Source organism: Schistocerca serialis, chromosome 2, assembly GCF_023864345.2.
Source record: "Schistocerca serialis cubense isolate TAMUIC-IGC-003099 chromosome 2, iqSchSeri2.2, whole genome shotgun sequence".
Classification (NCBI taxonomy): domain Eukaryota; kingdom Metazoa; phylum Arthropoda; class Insecta; order Orthoptera; family Acrididae; genus Schistocerca; species Schistocerca serialis.
The window spans coordinates 91,781,965-91,804,331 of NC_064639.1; positions in this window are offsets into that span (position 1 = coordinate 91,781,965).

A 22,367-nucleotide genomic window follows, 5' to 3' on the forward strand; every position below is an offset into this window, starting at 1 on the left:
ACATTTGGATAAGCTATCTGACAGCGTATTTGAATATGAAAAACTACTGGAACAAATGAACATGTAACAATGAATGCGTAAGCTATATGACTGCGTTTTTGAACAAGAATTTACAATTGATACAGAATCAGACTTGTCCAGCGGAATTTACTGGGTTAGAGTATGTGACATGTTGTGGTTGTCAGTCTCTGTTTTGTTCCGAATTTTGCACTCACCTCTTTAGATGACTGCCTTCTCCCATGTGGTTCACAGCAATTCGCGACAGCATGCAGCAGCAGCGGCTACATCTTATTGTTACTAAGAGTTAATTTAATAAAAAAGAGCTTGGGTCCTGTTAACTACCTAATAACATGTGAGAAGGGATTTCATAAATGAAGTCTATTTAAAACTTCAAGAAATCATCATGACCAGTAATAATGACAATGACAATGACATAGGTATCAATACTGGCTGAGTGCCAGATTAACGGCGTATTTCAGTTTCAGAGTTACGAGGTGCATTCAAGTTCTAAGGCCTCCGATTTTTTTTCTAATTAACTACTCACCCGAAATCGATGAAACTGGCGTTACTTCTCGACGTAATCGCCCTGCAGACGTACACATTTTTCACAATGCTGACGTCATGATTCCATGGCAGCGACGAAGGCTTCTTTAGGAGTCTGTTTTGACCACTGGAAAATCGCTGAGGCAATAGCAGCACGGCTGGTGAATGTGCGGCCACGGGGAGTGTCTTTCATTGTTGGAAAAATCCAAAAGCCACTAGGAGCCAGGTCAGGTGAGTAGGGAGCATGAGGAATCACTTCAAAGTTGTTATCACGAAGAAACTGTTGCGTAACGTTAGCTCGATGTGCAGGTGCGTTGTCTTGGTGAAACAGCACACGCGCAGCCCTTCCCGGACGTTTTTGGTGCAGTGAAGGAAGGAATTTGTTCTTCAAAACATTTTCGTAGGATGCACCTGTTACCGTAGTGCCCTTTGGAACGCAATGGGTAAGGATTACGCCCTCGCTGTCCCAGAACATGGACACCATCATTTTTTCAGCACTGGCAGTTACCCAAAATTTTTTTGGTGGCGGTGAGTCTGTGTGCTTCCATTGAGCTGACTGGCGCTTTGTTTCTGGATTGAAAAATGGCATCCACGTCTCATCCATTGTCACAACTGACGAAAAGAAAGTCCCATTCATGCTGTCATTGCACGTCAATATTGCTTGGCAACATGCCACACGGGCAGCCATGTGGTCGTCCGTCAGCATTCGTGGCACCCACCTGGATGACACTTTTCGCATTTTCAGGTCGTCATGCAGGATTGTGTGCACGGAACCCACAGAAGTGTCAACTCTGGAGGCGATCTGTTCAACAGTCATTCGGCGATCCCCCAAAACAATTCTCTCCACTTTCACGATCATGTCGTCAGACCGGCTTGTGCGAGCCCGAGGTTGTTTCGGTTTGTTGTCACACGATGTTCTGCCTTCATTAAACTGTCGCACCCACGAACGCACTTTCGACACATCCATAACTCCATCACCACATGTCTCCTTCAACTGTCGATGAATTTCAATTGGTTTCATACCACGCAAATCCAGAAAACGAATGATTGCACGCTGTTCAAGTAAGGAAAACGTCGCCATTTTAAGTATTTAAAACAGTTATCATTCTCGCCGCTGGCGGTAAAATTCCATCTGCCGTACAGTGCTGCCATCTCTGGGACGTATTGACAATGAACGCGGCCTCATTTTAAAACAATGCGCATGTTCCTATCTCTTTCCAGACCGGAGAAAAAAAATCGGAGGCCTTAGAACTTGAATGCACCTCGTACATTAACGTTTAATAACCACAGCATATTTATTAATTAGATGTGGAGAACAATTATGGTGATCTGGAGGATAAGGAGGCTTCTTTCACTGACAATCAAAATATGGGATTACTGCAAACTCGGAATAATCGTCACGTGCCTAACCCTGCAATAGGTTTTCCGCTATGCTTGTGAATCTTATCTTGAATTCCATCTTGAAGCGTAGTCAACCCATCTAAATCTCTCCTGGCTGTATAAATGAAATCGGGTCTTGAGTGTTGTGAGATCTGCTATCATCGACGTGCGGGCAGCGTGACACGTCTTCTGTCTCCGAACTCTCGACCGACACTACTTCTTCCACTCTCGCAGACAGACCTCGTCCCACAAAACTACTCAAAATCGCGCTCACATGTTTCGCCCTCAGGTTGTTACTATCGATATCTGAATGCTTGTTCGTTTCCAATTTTACACACTGCAAAGAATATCTTTCAGTTGGCTATACTGTTTTCATTGTGATGGAGAGTTCTGGCACACTCCTTACAATATACGAGTACATACACCTGCGTACCCTGAAGTGTATTTGAAAGCGCCTGTGTTTGTAAGGAATACGATGCAATGTTCCTTCGCACAGGCATACATGTTTGTTTCGTCACTTACTGCAGACCCGTATCTAGTGTAATTATTCGAAGTTCGTGTGTAGGATCAGATCGGGAAGAGGGAATCGAGTTGTCGAGGGAGCAAACGTCCATCCATTGCGCTCGGAACGTCGTGCTGTGCGCTGCAGCAGCTGGCACGGCGACAAAAAACTGGAAGGCGGGAGATATTTGCCGGAAGACGCGAGGACGCCCTGGCGTTAAATGGCGGGCTTTATGGAGCGTCGCCTGGGGCGGCCGTCGCAGAGAGGCGGGGGAGGGGGCGGCACGGAGTTTGCGCCCCTGCCTGCTCTTGCCGGCGGCAGGGGGCGTGGCTGTCCAGCTGCGGACGTGTGTTTGTGCATGCGTGTGTGCTTGACAGCACAGCTGGAGCGAGGAACGTCAGAGGAGGACGTACGAGGGGTAGCCACGAAAAATTGAAACAACGCTCATGAGACCTGGCGTTGGTACTGGTCCATCTCTCTACATTTACACTGTAATGCGACACGTTTTTCCCGGCGATGGATGAGTTGGAGGGGACCTCGGTTGTAGAAGTCCGTAGTTTGGCTGTCCAGGAAACTTTAACTGAGAAGCAAAAAATGGGATTACTGCAAATTCGATCATCAAATCGTTCAAATAGCTCTGAGCACTATGAGACTTAACTTCTGAGGTCATCAGTCCCCTAGAACTCAGAACCACTTAAACCTAACTAACCTAAGGATATCACATACATCCATGCCCGAGGCAGGATTCGAACCTGCGACCGTAGCGGTCGAACATCACGTTTCCGTCGTTCTACGAATGTGAACCGAGCAATGGTTTCTTCGTATGAGGAAAAAGGAAGAAATCGCTGGGCGCCCTATCAGCAAAAGTAAACAATGAGGTAGAACTTGACAGTCCAAAGAAGCAGTGTTTGTGACTGTCCTGTACAGACTGGATTGGAGCAAAACCACCAGCTCGGACACCTTCCGTCGACACTTCCTCTTGACGGTCTTCCACATCCTCGTCGGGAGATTTCGGTAGAACGTTTCTTTTGAAGATTACCCCTTACGATCGTAACATTTTAGCACCTCACCGCGGAAGTTACCTGAGGCGTGCCGGCTCTCCGCCTACCTCGGCAGTTGTGACTACACGTGTCTATATTGACTGTTTTGCTCGCTTTGTTCATTTGTCTCCCGGTCTTACATGGGAAACTCTCCATCGCAGTCGCCTCAGGTTGGGTGGTAAGAGGGCCCAGTGGACAGCTCGTCAAAAACAGAACACAGATCATGAAAACAAGATGTAGGTGTGCCGGACTGTGTAAAAAAAAAAAAAAAAGCAAAAGAGAAACAGTGAACGGTCCAAGCTTAGCAAGTGCAACGTCGAGCCACATGGAAGAGCCAAGCGCCGTGGTTAAGCAATCACGGCATAGGACTGCAACACGTACGGCCCGTGCTCAAACTGTCAGTCTTATATAACGTGTCATGCATTCACAAATACTGCGATTTGTGTTCTATATGTAACTCAAGATTGTACGAGTGACCCTATCCTACCACTGTTGCGTATATTCACTGACGGTAATAATCGTTCTCTTTTGTACGGTTCCACTACTAATTTAGGTTTTCGTTGCCAGTTTTGTGCAATATTTTAAAAAATCATTATTATCATTATTATTATTTTACTTTCGCGTTCTAGGAGCATCCCAAAATTTTGCCTCTTAGTGACTAACGGTTTACCTGTAGTTCCCAAACGTAAGCCCCCCCCCCCCTTCTTTCTATGTAGCTTTCTTTGCCACTTTCTTATACTAGATAGGACCTTATCCCTAATCTATTTTTGCTTGTATTTTCCCTTGTTGAAATTCTGAAGATGCTTCAAAAAATCTAAACGCCATTTGCAAACTAGACGGGTTTTCTTACTCAAAATATATCACTAATGTTACCATGCCATACCCATGGTGTGGGAGGATTTATACTGAATTACTGAGTTTCGAACCAAAGTGCTCATCCTCGCTTTACATTTCCGCCATCGCCACGCCACGCTGTCCGAGCGCGAGGAGGGTCCAAAGTGGGAAACTGCGATGGCAATGCATACGACTTGATTTTATATTTAACATTTGTCAACAACATAGATCACAAACAATACAAGTTGCTCAGGAGCCGCTAGAGGAAGTCAACAATAGTGAAAAACTGCTGAAATGTAGCAGGTGATGAAACATTGGTCAACGGATATGACGTCCAAATTCAGATTCAGCCGTACCAGTGGATGAATTCTGCATTCCCAAGACTGAAAAGTCTCCACAAGTGGAGTCAAATGCGAAAGTTATGCTCACTTTCTTCTTCGATTTTAACGGCATCCACTGCACCCTGAGCTCCTGCCATATGGCCGAACGAACGATAGCGAGTACTGCACACGAGTACTGCGCTGTTTGCTTCTTATAATCCGAAGACTAACAAAACGTCCGGATATGCGGGGAAACAATTCTTGCCTTTTTGCGCTTCAATAATGCACCGCGTTACACTTCATTGCTTCTATGTGAATATTTGGCCAAAAGCAATACTGTTATAATATCCCAATGCCCATATTCGCCAGACATGGTCCCATTTCAATTATTCCTGTTCTCAAAAATAAAGAAAACTTTACAGGATCGTCATTATTCTATCCTGAGTGAGATTTCATGGATGATATTAAATACTCGAGAGAGATAAAAGGTATCCCAAATATCGAAACCTAGAAGTTTTTCGCAGTTTGGAATAAAGCACTGGCATAAGTGAGGAATACCTGACAGGGACTAACTTGAAAGGCATAACATTGAGGTAGGCGATAGACGATACTTTCTTCCGAGGAGCGGGAATAGTTTTTGAACACAGAATTACTTGACCGCTAGCTGTGCAGAGGGTAGACGACAACGGTAGTGGTGGGGGTTCCCTTGCGAAGTGACACAGCTTGCTAGGCTAAGTGTAGTACTACAGCTGAAGTCTATGTCGTTTTGCACTAAGCGAGGGGCGGCCAAGATTTCGGCTCATGGGTCATGCCTGAATCCTAGTGGTGAAGCCCTCATCCTCGCTTCACATTTCCACCATCACCACGCCGCACTATCTGAGCGTGAGGTGGGGGACGAGGAAAGCTGCGAATGCACTGCATTTAAATGACAACGCAGTCGGCTTGCACACGACTCGGTTTTATATTTAACGTTCGACAACAACATAGATCACAAAGAAAACAAATTATCAGTATAAATTAATTACTTTTGGCGTGCTGAAGACCTAGTATAATTTTTATCTGGTACAAACTGTCGGCACCTGAACAGACACAGAAAATTTCACAGAGTTTTGCACTCAAGTTGCCACGTAATCGTGACTTACTTAGTTTCATAATGGAAAAAGGTCTTTTGAGGAAACATGTCGATCGGAATATTGCAGCAGATCTGTAATGTAGACGTCCTGAACAGTTTCAATGGAAAAAGATTCGTCATTATAACCGGAATTACCTTGCAGGCCAATCAGTTACATCTGAATAGGGGGACTTTCAACTGAAAAGGCAAAAGGTCTCCAGAACAGATGGAAGATCGACAGTGTCCTCCAAAACCTTTACAAAAATATCGTTGTTATTCGTTCAAGGCCACTATGAATTCTTCAAACCTTGCGTTTTCTTTAAAGCCAGTGAGCTTATGCAACTGGACTGCCTCTGTCAGAATATGTTCCCCCTACAACGCGATTTTCTTTTTAAATGCATTCCCATCAAATCAGAAAGACGTTACCTTGTGGTGTCTTAATGTGGGCACTGTGCAGCAAGTCCACTTAAAATGATAAGACTGCAATCGATTCCGGATGTTCTTATGTTCGTTCCTGCACTCCTTTTTCCGTCAAAAATTTAACAATAGCAAGTTTTAAATCGAAAAATCGTACCAGGCATGCTCCTTGACTTAATCAACGTACTTTGCAGCAATATATGAACTGTTGCAATTGGCAATGGAATAATGCATGCAATTTCAGGAATTTTACTACTGGTACCACCACCAATTTTTGCTCGTGCTCTATGCCTGAAAATTTAGCAAAAAGTGTTTCTTGATGTACAGAACGATGGATTCCGTTAACCGACCGTTCTTGTTTTTGCTCTTTCATTGTCAATGCAATCTTGAAATTCTTTCTGCATGTACTGTAATGTCGTTTCATGCCAAATATGCAGTGCCCATCAATTATGACAAATAACATTTCTCATCCCTCCCTTCTGTCATTTCCATTCGTTTATAGACGACAGATATGTAGACTGTCTGTTTTTCTGCAAACATTCACTGCACCTGTGAACGTCCTTCATACCACGACAACGCCCACATTCTGCTGTACTGAAAAAAACGCTACACAAACGTTGGGAAGTCGCTTCACATGCACCTTATTCACCTGATCTTGTGCCCTCAAGTTTTCACCTTTTCCGCTCTCTATTAAACAACCCACAAGGAACTTCCTTTACACTGTAACAAAACATTAAAACCAAAACATTAAATACAAAACTATATTTACTGAATGGCTCAAATGGCTCTGAGCACTATGGGACTTAACTTCTGTGGTCATAAGTCCCCTAGAACTTAGAACTACTTAAACCTAACTAACCTATGGACATCACACACATCCATGCCCGAGGCAGGATTCGATCCTGCGACCGTAGCAGTCCCGCGGTTCCGGACTGCGCGCCTAGAACAACTAGACCACCGCGGCCGGCATATTTACTGAAAATAAATAAACACAATTCTGTGATTTCAATATATATACTTCTTTGATAGCAATGACTGTACCTTCATTCGGTAAAACGTTAAATTGGCTAGATATATGGTTCAAATGGCTCTGAGCACTATGGGACGGAACTGCTGTGGTCATAAGTCCCCTAGAACTTAGAACTACTTAAACCTAACTAAGCTAAGGACATCACACATCCATGCCCGAGGCAGGATTCGAACCTGCGACCGTAGCGGTGGTGCGGTTCCAGACTGTAGCGCCTTTAACCGCTCGGCCACTCCGGCCGGCGGCTAGATATATTTCTTGTTTTCCTGTTTTCTTTCAATGTTTTATTACAGTGGGGACTATTTTGTTATGTAATTATTATTTTGTTATGTAATTATTAATTGAGAAAGAAAACTGGCATTCTACTGGCATTCTACGGATCGGAGCGTGGAATGTCAGATCCCTTAATCGGGCAGGTAGGTTAGAAAATTTAAAAAGGGAAATGGATAGGTTAAAGTTAGATATAGTGGGAATTAGTGAAGTTCGGTGGCAGGAGGAACAAGACTTCTGGTCAGGTGAATACAGGGTTATAAATACAAAATCAGATAGGGGTAATGCAGGAGTAGGTTTAATAATGAATAAAAAAATAGGAGTGCGGGTAAGCTACTACGAACAGCATAGTGAACGTATTATAGTGGCCAGTATAGACACGAAGCCCATGCCTACTACAGTAGTACAAGTTTATATGCCAACTAGCTCTGCAGATGACGAAGAAATTGAAGAAATGTAAGATGAGATAAAAGAAATTATTCAGGTAGTGAAGGGAGACGAAAATTTAATAGTCATGGGTGACTGGAATTCGACAGTAGGAAAAGAGAGAGAAGGAAACATAGTAGGTGAATATGGATTGGGGCTACGAAATGAAAGAGGAAGCCGTCTGGTAGAATTTTGCACAGAGCATAACTAAATCATAGCTAACACTTGGTTCAAGAATCATAAAAGAAAGTTATATACATGGAAGAATCCTGGAGATACTAAAAGGTATCAGATAGATTATATAATGGTAAGACAGAGGTTTAGGAACCAGGTTTTAAATTGTAAGACATTTCCAGGGGCAGATGTGGACTCTGCCCACAATCTATTGGTGATGAACTGTAGATTAAAACTGAAGAAACTGCAAAAAGGTGGGAATTTGAGGGGATGGGACCTGGATAAACTAAACCAGCGGTTGTACAGAGTTTCAGTGAGAGCATAAGGGAACAATTGACAGGAATGGGGGAAAGAAATACAGTAGAAGACGAATGGGTAGCTCTGAGGGATGAAGTAGTGAAGGCAGCAGAGGATCAAGTAGGTAAAAAGACGAGGGCTAGTAGAAATCCTTGGGTAACAGAAGAAATACTGAATTTAATTGATGAAAAGAGAAAATATAAAAATGCAGTAAATGAAGCAGGCAAAAAGGAATACAAACGTCCCAAAAATGAGATCGACAGGAAGTGCAAAATGGCTAAGCAGGCATGGCTAGAGGACAAATGTAAGGATGTAGAGGCTTATCTCACTAGGGGTATGATAGATACAGCCTACAGGAAAATTAAAGAGACCTTTGGAGAAAAGAGAGCCACTTGTAGGAATATCAAGAGCTCAGATGGAAACCCAATTCTAAGCAAAGAATGGAAAGCAGAAAGGTGGAAGGAGTATATAGAGGGTCCATACAAGGGCGATGTACTTGAAGACAATATTATGGAAATGGAAGAGGAGGTAGATGAAGATGAAATGGGAGATACGATACTGCGTGAAGAGTTTGACAGAGCACTGAAAGACCTGAGTCGAAACAAGGCCCCGGGAGTAGACAACATTCCATTAGAACTACTGACGGCCTTGGGAGAGCCAGTCCTGACAAAACTCTACCATCTGGTGAGCAAGATGTACGAGACAGGCGAAATACCCTCAGACTTCAAGAAAGTATAATAATTCCAATCCCAAAGAAAGCAGGTGTTGACAGATGTGAAAATTACCGAAGTATCAGTTTAATAAGCCACAGCTGCAAAATACTAACTCGAATTATTAACAGACGAATGGAAAAACTTGTAAAAGCCGACCTCGGGCAAGATCAGTTTGGATTCCGTAGAAATGTTGGAACACGTGAGGCAATACTGACCCTACACCTGATCTTAGAAGAAAGATTAAGGAAAGGCAAACCTACGTTTCTAGCATTTGTAGACTTAGAGAAAGCTTTTGACAATGTTGAGTGGAATACTCTCTTTCAAATTCTGAAGGTGGCAGGGGTAAAATACAGGGATCGAAAGGCTATTTACAATTTGTACAGAAACCAGATGGCAATTATAAGAGTCGAGGGGTATGAAAGGGAAGCAGTGGTTTGGCAGGGAGTGAGACAGGGTTGTAGCCTTTCCCCGATGTTATTCAATCTGTATATTGGGCAAGCAGTAAATGAAACAAAAGAAAAATGTGGAGTTGGTATTAAAATCCAGGGAGAAGAAATAAAAACTTTGAGGTTCGCCGATGACATTGTAATTCTGTCAGAGACAGCAAAGGACTTGGAAGAGCAGTTGAACGTGATGGACAGTGTCTTGAAAGGAGGACATAAGATGAACATAAACAAAAGTAAAACGAGGATAATGGAATGAAGTCGAATTAAGTCGGGTGATGCTGAGGGAAATAGATTAGGAAATGAGACAAAGTAGTGAAGAAGTTTTGCTATTTGGGGAGCAAAATAACTGATGATGGTCGAAGTAGAGAGGATATAAAATATAGACTGGCAATGGCAAGGAAAGCGTTTCTCAAGAAGAGAAATTGGTTAACATCGAGTATAGATTTAAGTGTCAGGAAGTTGTTTCTGAAAGTATTTGTATGGAGTGTAGCCATGTATGGAAGTGAAATATGGACAATAAATAGTTTGGACAAGAAGAGAATAGAAGCTTTCGAAATGTGGTGCTACAGAAAAATGTTGAACATTAGGTGGGTAGATCACGTAACTAATGAGGAGGTATTGAATAGGATTGGGGAGAAGAGAAGTTTGTGGCACAACTTGACTAGATGAAGGGATCGGTTGGTAGGACATGTCCTGAGGCATCAAGGGATCACCAATTTAACATTGGAGAGCAGTGTGGAGGGTAAAAATCGTAGAGGGAGACCAAGAGATGAATACACTAAGCAGATTCAGAAGGATGTAGGTTGCAGTAGGTACTGGGAGATGAAGGAGCTTGCACAGGATAGATTAGCATGGAGAGCTGCATCAAACCAGTCTCAGGACTGAAGACCACAACAACAACAATTATTAATTTTAAAGGTAAATAAAGCAGAAGAAGATACGTAAGTGGGGGGCATTCTTACCACTGCTGGCCACAATTTACATCTATTTGAAGCTCAACTTTCATCTTTTCTTTCAGTATTTGACACTGTTACCTGCATGACGACTGCGTGTCAGGGGGAAGGGTCAGTACATACATTGCAAGTTGCGATGTACACCACAAGTTTTTTCTCACAGAGGATAATATTTCGTAAATTGCTCTTTCCCTATTATTCTAACTATGGTATCGGATTTTTTAATCTTAGGATGGTCTGAGGTAGGTACTGTGTACCAAAACCGGTAGCTAGTAGACAACATAAATAAACTGCAACTGTAGACTAAACCAAATGTTTTCACTTAAAATGCTGCCTTAATTTGTTCGTAAGGGGCATAATAGCACGTAATAGGTTTAAAGGAGTGAATCAAGTGTTACAGTCAGGAAATGCGCACATGTTGTGAAACAAAGTACCTCATGGTGAGCTAATTTCGCGGACTATATTGACCCAGTATTCGAGAATATGAGCACTTAGCGACTTTCAAGAAACTTTTTGGTATCTTTTTCTCGCTGACACCCCGTACAAAATAACTAAGGGAAGAAAGTTTATCACACACTACATTTTCGTTGTTAATGCAGTGAAACGACAGGCAAGACGTTTTAATCTATTTTCTCTCTACTAGTAATTCTATTCGTAACACATTTTATAGATAAAATATTTCACGTAGCGGGGACTGAATGCTTGTGGCAAATCCTAACAGTTTATGGCTCATAGTTCACGGGGCATGACATAATAAACATTGAGATGCGTGTAACACTAGTTTTTTCCCCCTTTAAACCGACCGAAAATTACTCAGCCTACTCATCCAGCGAATAATCTGAAATTATTAAAACCAACCTATAAAACTGCTATTTTTTATTATTTCAAACTGATTGGTTTCTGGCAGTACTGGCCATCTTTAGAATATTTGTCGTAGTTACACAGTAACCAGTCTTTTACTATAGTCTGAGTGTGAAACTGATAATTCCGCTACGAGAAATGATGTGTAAATGCGCAATGTCACCCAGAACTGGTCTGTCTCAAATAATAAAAGGAATAGACAGACAGAAAACACGCCTGTTTTATATAAAAAAGGGCTACGGATAACTCCCTGTGACGAGTTTATCCAGTTTGGTAAAACCAACATGATAAGAATTTTGCGTCTGCAATGATGCAGGTTCTTCAAGCTTCTGGTTTGCCTATATCCACGAGATTAGAATGTTAATTTTCAGATTTGTAGATGTTGGGTGTAGCGGGTGATCTGATGGCCGCAGGATGGTTATCTTTTCATGATGTTATTGGATGTGTTATTACTTGTGAAGAAAAATGATATATTTGAAGAATTGTGGTCATGGAAACAGTTGTTAGGCAACAGTATCTGTGTCTGCGATGGTAGCACTACGGAGTCGTAGAATCTTTAACTGTCAGTAGTGGATAGCTGCGGAATGCAGCAGGTAGATTCGTTGAGTCTACAGTGTAATGCATGGACGCACTTTTGGAGCTATCTGAGTTGCAGGTTTATTACTAGGAGGAATTACGACTCAGAACAATGGTTGGACAGCATACGGACATAGAAAAGGAATTTTTGTAGACTTTTATTGTTGGTTCACTTCACCCTCGCCACATTGAGTTTTTGATACTTATTCTATTAGGGGATCTTCTGAGTTAAATTAAATTAAATAAATTTTCATATTAGAGTCTATAACCGTTTTTCTATTCTTGATAAGTTCCTTCCTAACTGAAATTTCAGAACAAAGTTTTAGTCATGTGTTTCATTCTGTTTCTGTGTCGCGATTATGAACCCAATATCCCGGGAACAGTTGTTGTTAGTTTTTAGCAGTATTTTTGTAGCTGTTGCGGAGTCTTGCTGTGTTGTTGTTTCTGCCAGTACTTCATTTTGCAGATGAGGTTCATCATAAGTGAGTGTTTCCTTTCCTTTGTGCAGCGTAGGTTCTGTCAGTTTCTTTATTTTACCAGGGGCATATGTCAGTGCAGGAATTTTCGTGTTTCAGGTTACACTGTTAGACAGGTCGACATTACAGTTTTTTTATAGTTACCTTTTTTTTCAAACAGTTCGCACTGACCAAGTCTACTGAGCGTGAAATTACTGGTTTGTTTATTTACTTGCTTATGAATGGGATCGTTTTTCACGCACACAAGATACTTTTCACTTCCATGCAAGTGATGTGATTTTGAGCTCAGTAGAACATTTAGGTTGTCAGTTCACATTCCCAGGTTCTTATTTATGATAACACGCACACAAGTAATGGATACTCACTTACGTGGCCTTCCTGTGGCCACTCTTCCTACCGCCGGCCGGTGTGGCCGAGCGGTTCTAGGCGATTCAGTCTGGAACCGCGTGACCACTACGATCGCAGGTTTGAATCCTGCCTCGGGCATGGATGTGTGTGATGTCCTTAGGTTAGTTAGGTTTTAGGTTTAAGTAGTTCTAAGTTATAGGGGACTGATGACCACAGATGTTCCATAGTGCTCAGAGCCATTGGAACCATTTGAACTCTTCCTACCCTCCCATTCCGTTGATTCCCCCCCCCCCCCTCCCCGTAGTCCACAGCAGCCCCACCCCCACCCAAACCTCGGGACGGATTTTGTGTACCCAACTGTCTACGTCTAGTGTTACCCCCGTGAAAGTGTGGGAACGTTTTATATGTGTTTACGACTCGTGTAACTGAATCAAATATGGGAAGAAAGGTCCTGCATACTCAGATTCAAGTCCGTCCCGATAGCTGAGTGGTCATCGCGGCGGTCTGTCACGCCAAGGGACTCGGGTTCGATTCCCGCTCAGTGAATGGGTGTTGTGTTGCTCATGCAGTGGACCTTTCTGTGGGGCTTCCCCCATGACAAGACCTGCCGTAAGGCAGACCAAAGTTTTTATTCTTAGAGTCAAATATTTATAACGTAACAGCTCAGAAGTTTGAAACCTTAGGGAATCGTGAAGAGAGGGGATGGAGTTGGGGCGTGCATTGCTGGATGTCTTCTAATAGTTAAACTTTGCTAAGTCCTCGTTCGCTAAACACAGGATGCAGGTAACTACTATCTGCTATGCCACATGTTCCTAAGCAGAGCATATGGTCCGCTAAATGACAGCACCTGACTCAAAACCGGGGAAATGAGAGAGCTGGTACCCACGTCTCAGGCTGGGAACGCACGTACAAACCCTTTGAAGGCTTTTAACACGCCTAGAATAGCTTTTTTCATCGCTAACGTAGCTCAGTCGCGACCTGACACACTGAACGCTCTTTCAAGGTGTCTGCCCCCTGCCCCCGGTCCTCCCCCCCTGCGGCATACATGTTACTCTTGCGATATTACAGGTCGACTTCTCTTTTCGCGTGCCCCAACAACTGCTCCTCGAAATTATTTTAGCTATGAGGCACTTAGGACAGTCAGGCTCACAAACAGAATTCACACAACTCCACTATTGCAGCACTGCTCCGCATGGTGTAAACGAAGAACTCCTCTGTCATTCAGTAGAACAATGTCACGAAGAGGGAAGCGTGTGTCAGTTCGATATTCAGTACGCAAGACATCTCTGAAAGTAGAAGTAGTGACACCTTCCAGCTTCGACAGAGCTTCTGGATGAACTGACCTGACAGGAAAACTGTTGGGTCTTGCTCACTCGTCTCGTAGAGGGTGCCTAAGGGATGGTGCGTTCTCGGAATGCTATACAACAGTTCAAGCAAATGACATTAGTAGTTTCCTTTCAAATAAGAAGAATGGCAATACTTAACTTGTATTTACAACAAGTGTCGCAAGCGATGGGCGACATGCAAACACAGTAATATTCGTCGTAAACAAGTTCAAACAACCAATGGATGTTGTGACTTGGCAAGACAGCCAAGTCACAATGAGAGGATGCCGAAAGGCACGCGTTAAGCTCACGCAGATTGGCGTGAGGTCTGGAACAGTTAAAGGAATTAACAGTAGCAAATAAAGTACGTAGTTGATATAATACTTAACTTTAATCCACAATTGTAGAACATCTCTCTTGACGGTACATGTTATAACCACAATATAAAATAACATCAAATGCTATGGCGCCTTGCTATGTCGTAGCAAATGACGTAGCTGAAGGCTATGCTAACTATCGTCTCGGCAAATGAGAGCGTAGTTGTCAGTGATCCATCTCTGGCTAAGTCGGATGTACAACTGGGGCGAGTGCCAGGACGGCTCTCTAGACCTGCCGTGTGGCGGCGCTCGGTCTGCAATCACTGATAGTGGCGACACGCGGGTCCGGCGCATACTAATGGACCGCGGCCGATTTAAAGGCTACCACCTAGCAAGTGTGGTGTCTGGCGGTGACACCACAATGGATATGGATCACTAGTAACTATTCTCTTAGCACTCTCTGCTAGGCTGTGCTAATTCTCCGCGAATGTTGTCCACTAACGTTCGTTTACTGAGTCGATCTGAGCGGCGCTTGTGTTCACTTCTTGCAGACGTCGCTCCTGGCGCGGCGCGGTATCTATCAGTGGGCTATTGGCTGACGATTCTACATCACCTTCTCTGGTCTTGTGTTCTTAGTCTTCATTCTGCCACTTGTAATTACACCAGAGTAAAAACCAGTGCAAATCAAATGACAGTTTCCCCGACTGCTTCATCTGGCCACTCTGGCCTGTGGTGACTTACAGACCAGGAGTGCTGCAGTCTGAGAAACGTTGGCGAGCCCACGCCGTACAGACACAGGGTGTCCCAACTAAATCTCCCACCTCATATGTCTCCGAAAAGAAACAAAATTAGAAAGATACAATTAGCTAGGGATGCACCTATGTCAGTGGGGTCACACAATGAGCAGGAATGCAAACTCTATGAAGCTCAACGAGCACCACTTTGAGCATAAAGTTAAATTTCTTAGATGATGCATGTTTTTTCTACTGAAATAAAGACTAGGCGAACCGTTAGTGGTGGCACACTTGGTTTCGCTCTTCTAAACGTCATACATTATGAAATATTAGACTCTAAATATGGTAACGGTGGCACGGTTTCTGCCGTAATGCCCTGGGCCATAGTTGCCTTCACCGCCCTGCAGCCTGCCGTAAACAGACCACAATCAGTACGCACGTTTTAAGTACACTGTTCAGCCTAGTAGTGTCTCTAGCTCGGGCCTGCTGTACGGTTGTACTGGAAAATATGCTTCACGGATTTCACGTACGTTTCAGACAGTGCTTTCCCTGGTTTGCTGTGGTTTGGAAAAGTGCGGTCGTCTCGGCGATATGCCGGTCTTCAGTAAGGAAGAAAAGCTAGACATGATGTTAGTTGACTGCGAATGCCGCAAAAATGCAACCACAACTGTAGCAGTGTACGCTGAAGCCTATCCAGATCAACAGGCAGCTGGGCGCCCAGAAAGCGTTAGCGTACAAACGCGGCAGCTAACAATGACAACGACATTGCTGTTCTGGCTGTTGTAGCCCACTGTCTTGAGGTAGGTGCACTCACATTGCACACGGTTCTGGAATAAGCCATAATAGTGTGTGCAGAATTTTGCATATTTATCCCCACCAAGAACTGTACGGGAATGGCTTTGAATCCCGCAATAAATTCTATTGTTTTGCACTTCCGTCGTTGCAAAGTCATCCTAACTATGTGATATGTTGTTTACGGGCGAAGCTTCGTTTAATAAGCATTGTCATGTGAAACTGCGGAACATGCACTGCTGGTCTGTGCAAAATCCACACCGGCTTTGCGTCTTTGCCCCTCAACGATAGTGGGGTGTCAATGTTCAGTGAAGCGACTTTGGCACCGGTATTATAGGTCTCTGCTTTTATCAGGGAACATTAACCGGACTGCGTTGTGCATCGTTTCTACGGGACACTCTTCCCCTTCTCATGGAGGACGTGGGATTGAAAGCGTGTCTATCAGTATTGTTCCAGCATGATGATGCCCCACTTACTACACACATGTTTCAAGGAACGTTGTGGATGCAGTGTTTCCAAATAGACGGATAGGATAGAGAAGCCTTGTGAGCGGGCCGGTAACCTGGCGTGAGACTTCTTTCTCTGTGGCACAGTGAAAGAATGTGTGTTCAGGAACCCCCAGAGACGCCAGAGGGTATGCAATAATGAATTACCGCTGCGCCTGCGACAATATCTGTGCAGTGCTGTACTGGTTCAACGTCTCCCCAAGTGCACTGATACAAACGCTGGCCACTTCGAACATTCGTTGAGGTGGCGCAGGTTCATCGGTCGTGACGTTACCGGTTGTCTGTGAGTGCGTCTTCCGCGCTGGATGCCATGCACTAACTTGAAACGTCTGGGGGCGATATACCACATCTTATCAACGAACTGTACCTCTAGTTTTCATCTCTGTAGAAGAAACATGTATGTGCCATTTAAGAAAACCTAGCTTGTGTTGAAAGTAGTGTTCTTTGAACTTCTACAGATTATGCATTCTTGCCAGTTGCGTGGGCCCCTGACATAGGTACATCGCTGACCAATTGCGTTCCTCACATTTTGTCCCTTTTCGGATACACATGAGGTGGCAGAGTTAGTATTCAGTTGTGCACAGTACGTCCAGTTACGCAGTGGACACCGTCCGCTAGTCACGAGAAGAATTCCGCTTACGATGTGGGATGAAGCAGTCAGCCTCTACTGTAAGCCTCCGTCTGAGCTGAGGCTGTTTGCAGGACACTACGCGCCTTCACGCCACTGGATGGCAACCGCCTGCTGATGGCCATCTGCCCAGTGGGCCGTGGGTTCGAGTCGAGCTGATCTAGCTGGCCAGCCAACACCACTCCATGAGGAGGCTCGTCGCCCAGAGCAGGTACACTCCATCCCCACCAGCTGTGCTGCAGGCTGCGTTGCAAAAGCAGCTTCCCGCTGCCCGCTTCCCGCCGTATACTACACTACTGGCCATTAAAATTGCTACACCAAGAAGAAATGCAGGTGTTAAACGGGTATTCATTGGACAAATATGTTATACTAGAACTGACGTATGGCTACATTTTCACGCAATTTGGGTGCATAGATCCTGAGAAATCAGTACCCAGAACAACCACCTCTGGCCGTAATAACGGCGTTGATATGCCTAGGCATTGAGACAAACAGAGCTTGGATGGCGCGTACAGGTACAGCTGCCCATGCAGCTTCAACACGATACCACAGCTCATCAAGATTAGTGACTGGCGTATTGTGACGAGCCAGTTGCTCGGCCACCATTGACCAGACGTTTTCAATTGGTGAGAGATCTGGAGAATGTGCTGGCCAGGGCAGCAGTCGAATATTTTCTGTATCCACAAACGCCCGTACAGGACCTGCAACATGCGGTCGTGCATTATCCTACTGAATAGTAGGGTTTCGCAGGGATCGAATGAAGGGTAGAGCCACGGTTCGTAACACATCTGAAATGTGCCCACTGTTCAAAGTGCCGTCAATGCGAACAAGAGGTGACCGAGACGTGTATCCAGTGGCACCCCACACCATCACGCCGGGTGATACGCCAGTATGGCGACGACAAATACACGCTTGCGATGTGCGTTCACCGCTATGTCACCAAACACGGATGCGACCATCATGATGCTGTAAACAGAACCTTGATTCATCCGAAAAAATGATGTTTTGCCATTCGTGCACCCAGATTCGTCGTTGAGTACACCATCGCAGGCGCTCCTGTCTGTGATGCAGCGTCAAGGGTAACCGTAGTCATGGTCTCCGAGCTGATAGTCCATGCTGCTGCAAACGTCGTCGAACTGTTCGTGCAGATGGTTGTTGTCTTGCAATCGTCCCGATCTGTTGACTCAGGGATCGAGACGTGGCTGCACGATCCGTTACAGCCATGCGGATAAGATGCCTGTCATCTCGACTGCTAGTGATATGAGGCCGTTGGGATCCAGCACGGCGTTCCGTATTACCCTCCTGAACCCACCGATTCCAAATTCTGCTAACAGTCATTGGATCTCGACCAAAGTGAACAGCAATGTAGCGATACGATAAACCGCAATCGCGACAGGCTACAATCCGACCTTTATCGAAGTCGCAAATGTGATGGTACGCATTTCGCATCCTTACACGAGGCATCACAACAACGTTTCACCAGCCAAGGCCGGTCAAGTGCTGTTTGTGTATGAGAAACCGGTTGGAAACTTTCGTCATGTCAGCAAGTGGTAGGTGTCGCCACCGGCACCAGCCTTGTGTGAATGCTCTGGACAGCTAATCATTTGCATATTACAGCATATTCTTCGTGTCGGTTAAATTTCGCACCTGTAGCACGTCATCTTCGTGGTGTGGCAATTTTACTGGCCAGTAGTGTATTATGCACGTTGATTCTTGCAGAGAAGATAACAGCAACCAACCACTTTTTATAATGCTGTTGTTATATTCTCTGCAAGAATCAGCAAGTATTTTGTACGCAGCCACGGGCTCAAAATTTCAGTTTTCGACAAAATAACATAATATTAATATTTATTTTTCATATAAATTTATTATTACACCAACACAGGACTAAATGATGGTCGCATGGATTTCGATCGTTAGCCGTCTGCCTCCTAGCCATCGCTCTTACAATCTTACAGCACAATAAAGCAAATTCGCCCTGCTCTATCCCGCTCTTTCATTACTCGTAGTTGTACCAATACAGTTCATTAAAACTTGTAGTATTGTCGTTTTGATAAGTAATGTAAATGGATTTGATTACGTTAGTAAATCCAGCAAACGATTCATTCAAAGTACAAGTGCTTCTAGTACGTGAAATTATCTAAGCTTGGATGTATTCCTTCAACGATGTCATTTCTTCCCAACTAAGACTAAAAGAATAGAAACAGCCTTTGAAAAAATATTGCAGGATACACATCGTCGGTCGTATCTCTGCCGCTTCCCCCCCCCCCCCCTCCCCCCCCCCCCCCGCCTACTCTCTTCACCGATAACTCCCACGCTGGTGGACTTCCCACTGCAAAACGGTTGCAGTTGTTTTTCTATTCAATGATCACCTATCTAAGCATCTGCCATGTCGCATTTCCTATAAGAGTTGAAAGGAGTGACTGTATTATGACCTTCCACGAATAAACGATTTCGAAAGACCGAATTCAGTATTCAACTGTAAATCAGGTACCGTAATTGATCAATAAACTCAGTGGCGGATCTACATATAGGCCCATGAGTCACGGGCCCAGGGCGGCACCTTAAGGGGGGCGTAATTGTTTGCTCTGTACTCATTTTAACCTTTTACATTTAAAAATAACTACTCTTACAAACGATAAAAAATATTAATATTGTTAAACAACTTGCTAGTTTAAATAAGCCTTAAGCACGAAATTCGACGATACAAGCTTGGAAATATACATAGGTTACTTGGTGACTGAATGGAAATTTAACATTGGTACTTCTGCCTGGTATCATCTTCGTGATTGGTCAAAATATTTTGATGTAAGCTGTCAGGACAGCAATCTACAATACAATGTTTGAAACGTTATTATTCCGAAAATGTTGTCAGCTTCTACTTAACCCTATCATATTTTCCCCGTGAAAAGCTGTGATAAACTAATCAGCAGTTTCTTAAATACTGTAACATGTGTGGCCCTCCGTATGTAAAATCCGACTCTGCTTAAATTTCTTGTAGAAATTACGGGAAAGTATCAAGTCAACCCTGCATTACTGTAATTAATGTGAAAGTTCTGTAATCTTCAATATCTGAGCTTTGATTTAATGACACCCGTTTAAAAAATTGTGTTGATACTGGGAAAGTTTTAAATTTTTTTACACATGTTTATACGAAAAGAACATAAGCAGAATATCTAATAATGCGTGAAATACACAACAGTTTAAAAATTTTATTTATTTATTTAGTTACTTTTTTGGCGAAAAAAGAAGAAGAAACTAACGTACGTTTGTCTCATTTATTGTGCTGCAGCCGGCACGATGTCAAAGTTCCCCCTCTGGGCAATCGAATAGTACGTGGCATTGCAAATTTTATATTAAACTTCTTAATTAAGCTTTTTTTCTTCGAGGAAAGGCTATTTTTATTTTATGTTGGAACAAAAGTTACGTTTGTGTTTAAACATAACAACAGTGTTCAAACAAATGACAACACACCTCACCAACTGCCAACAAGACTGTTTAAACTTTGTAGTCTGTCTTCCCTGCCCACAGAAACCGCTAAAATACGTGGGATAAGAGTCGTTCCAGCACACCTCACTGCAATAAATTGCAAAAAATTCTTGCTTTTTAAATTAGAAAGACAGTGTCAAGAATATTCGGAACATATTTGCTTCCTAGCTAAAATTCCGGCGACCCAGGAAACATCTAGCCAAAAAAGGGAATGTCCCGTTTTCTTTACCAGACGAATTCCAGCCTGCAGATGTACTTCTACTGTTCGCTAACACAGAGAAACAGGCGACAGTGAAATTAAATTATTCTGCATTGTCGTTCTTTCGTAGCACAGTTACGTCGAGTAATCCGAATTGGTCAGTTCATCGCTCCGTGTTTAACGGGAAAATCTTTGTGCTCGTATGCCGTGTTTAAAGTAAGAAACCTTGTGCTCGTGTTCGGTGTAGTACGACTGGAACTAAATTTGTTGTTTTGTTTTTGCTGTTGGTTGACAATTCTGTAAATGCCTTAAGATGAATAACAGTGAAAAAAGCAAACGTGCAAAATTAAGTGGGACGGTATTTCGGAAATTATCTAAGAAACGAGAAGCCAATGTTCTAAACATAAATTTTTCGCAAAAAATGTTGCTGGTTCGACTTCAAGTAGTACGGATGATATTTCTGGCACTGCAGCTGTTGTAAAAGAAGTAAATACAGGCGAAACAAAAGTTAAAAATGAAGAAAAGTAAATTGTTCCTGATTTCGAGTTTCACGGAAAACTAAGTGTCGAGTCAGACATTGCAAAAATAAATAACCTCGTTGGTGATGATCCTGCACAATGGTGTGTCAATGAGTCAACAATCGATATTCTCTTACATCGTGGCATTAATCAAAATTGTAACGGTGATTTTTCTTATTCAAGAAGATCAATAGGCGATAAAACCAGATAATTGAACAAAAATGTATTTTACCGTAAACTTTTAATGGTGAATCAAGTTTGCGTGATTTTCTAGTTTTTTGTGCATCATATAAATTGCTTGGAGGTAAGGCTGCGATTGCTACTAATGGTATTGAAGATTGGAAAAATATTTCTAATATTTTGTCTTATCATGAGTATTAACTTGAACACAATAATTCTGAGTTATAACTCTTAACAAGAAAAAAGGCACTTGGAATAATAGATAACTATTTTGAGTCACGTGTTGAGACAGAAAAAATATACTGGCGCAGTGTGTTGAAAAGGGTGTTTGCAGTGGTGAAGAAGCTAAGTCGTAGACTTCCCCTACGTGGACACGTTGAAAGATTCCATTCATTACATAATGGTCAATTTATGATGTCTCTTGAACTTATAGCCGAGTCTGATCCTTCTCTGGCAGATCACACCGACCGATATGGAAATACGGGGCAGGGACATATCAGTCATCTTTCTTCAACAATCTGTGATGAAATAATAGAGCTTCTTTCTGAACGAATAAAACGAATTATCATACGTGAAATAAAACAGGGCAAATATTTGTCTATGATAGTAGATTGAACTGTGGACATTTCACATGTTGATCAATTATATTTCATATTAAGATATGCGAACGAGAATGGTGAACGTCTTCAAAATTTCCTTCTGTTTTTACCAAACCCGGGGTACAAGTCCCAAACCTTAACTGAGGCCGCATTAAAAGTCCGGTCTACAAATTCCATTGATATTACTGACTGTAGAGGCCAGTCATATGACAACGCAAGCAATGTGTCAGGAACCTACACTGGTTTTCAGGTACGCATTAAAGAATGAAATCCGAAAGCGCATTATGTGCCTTGTGAAACACATTCCTTGAACTTAGTCGGCACTAGTCCTGCAAGCTGTTGTTAGGAAGCATGTTCATTTTTCAA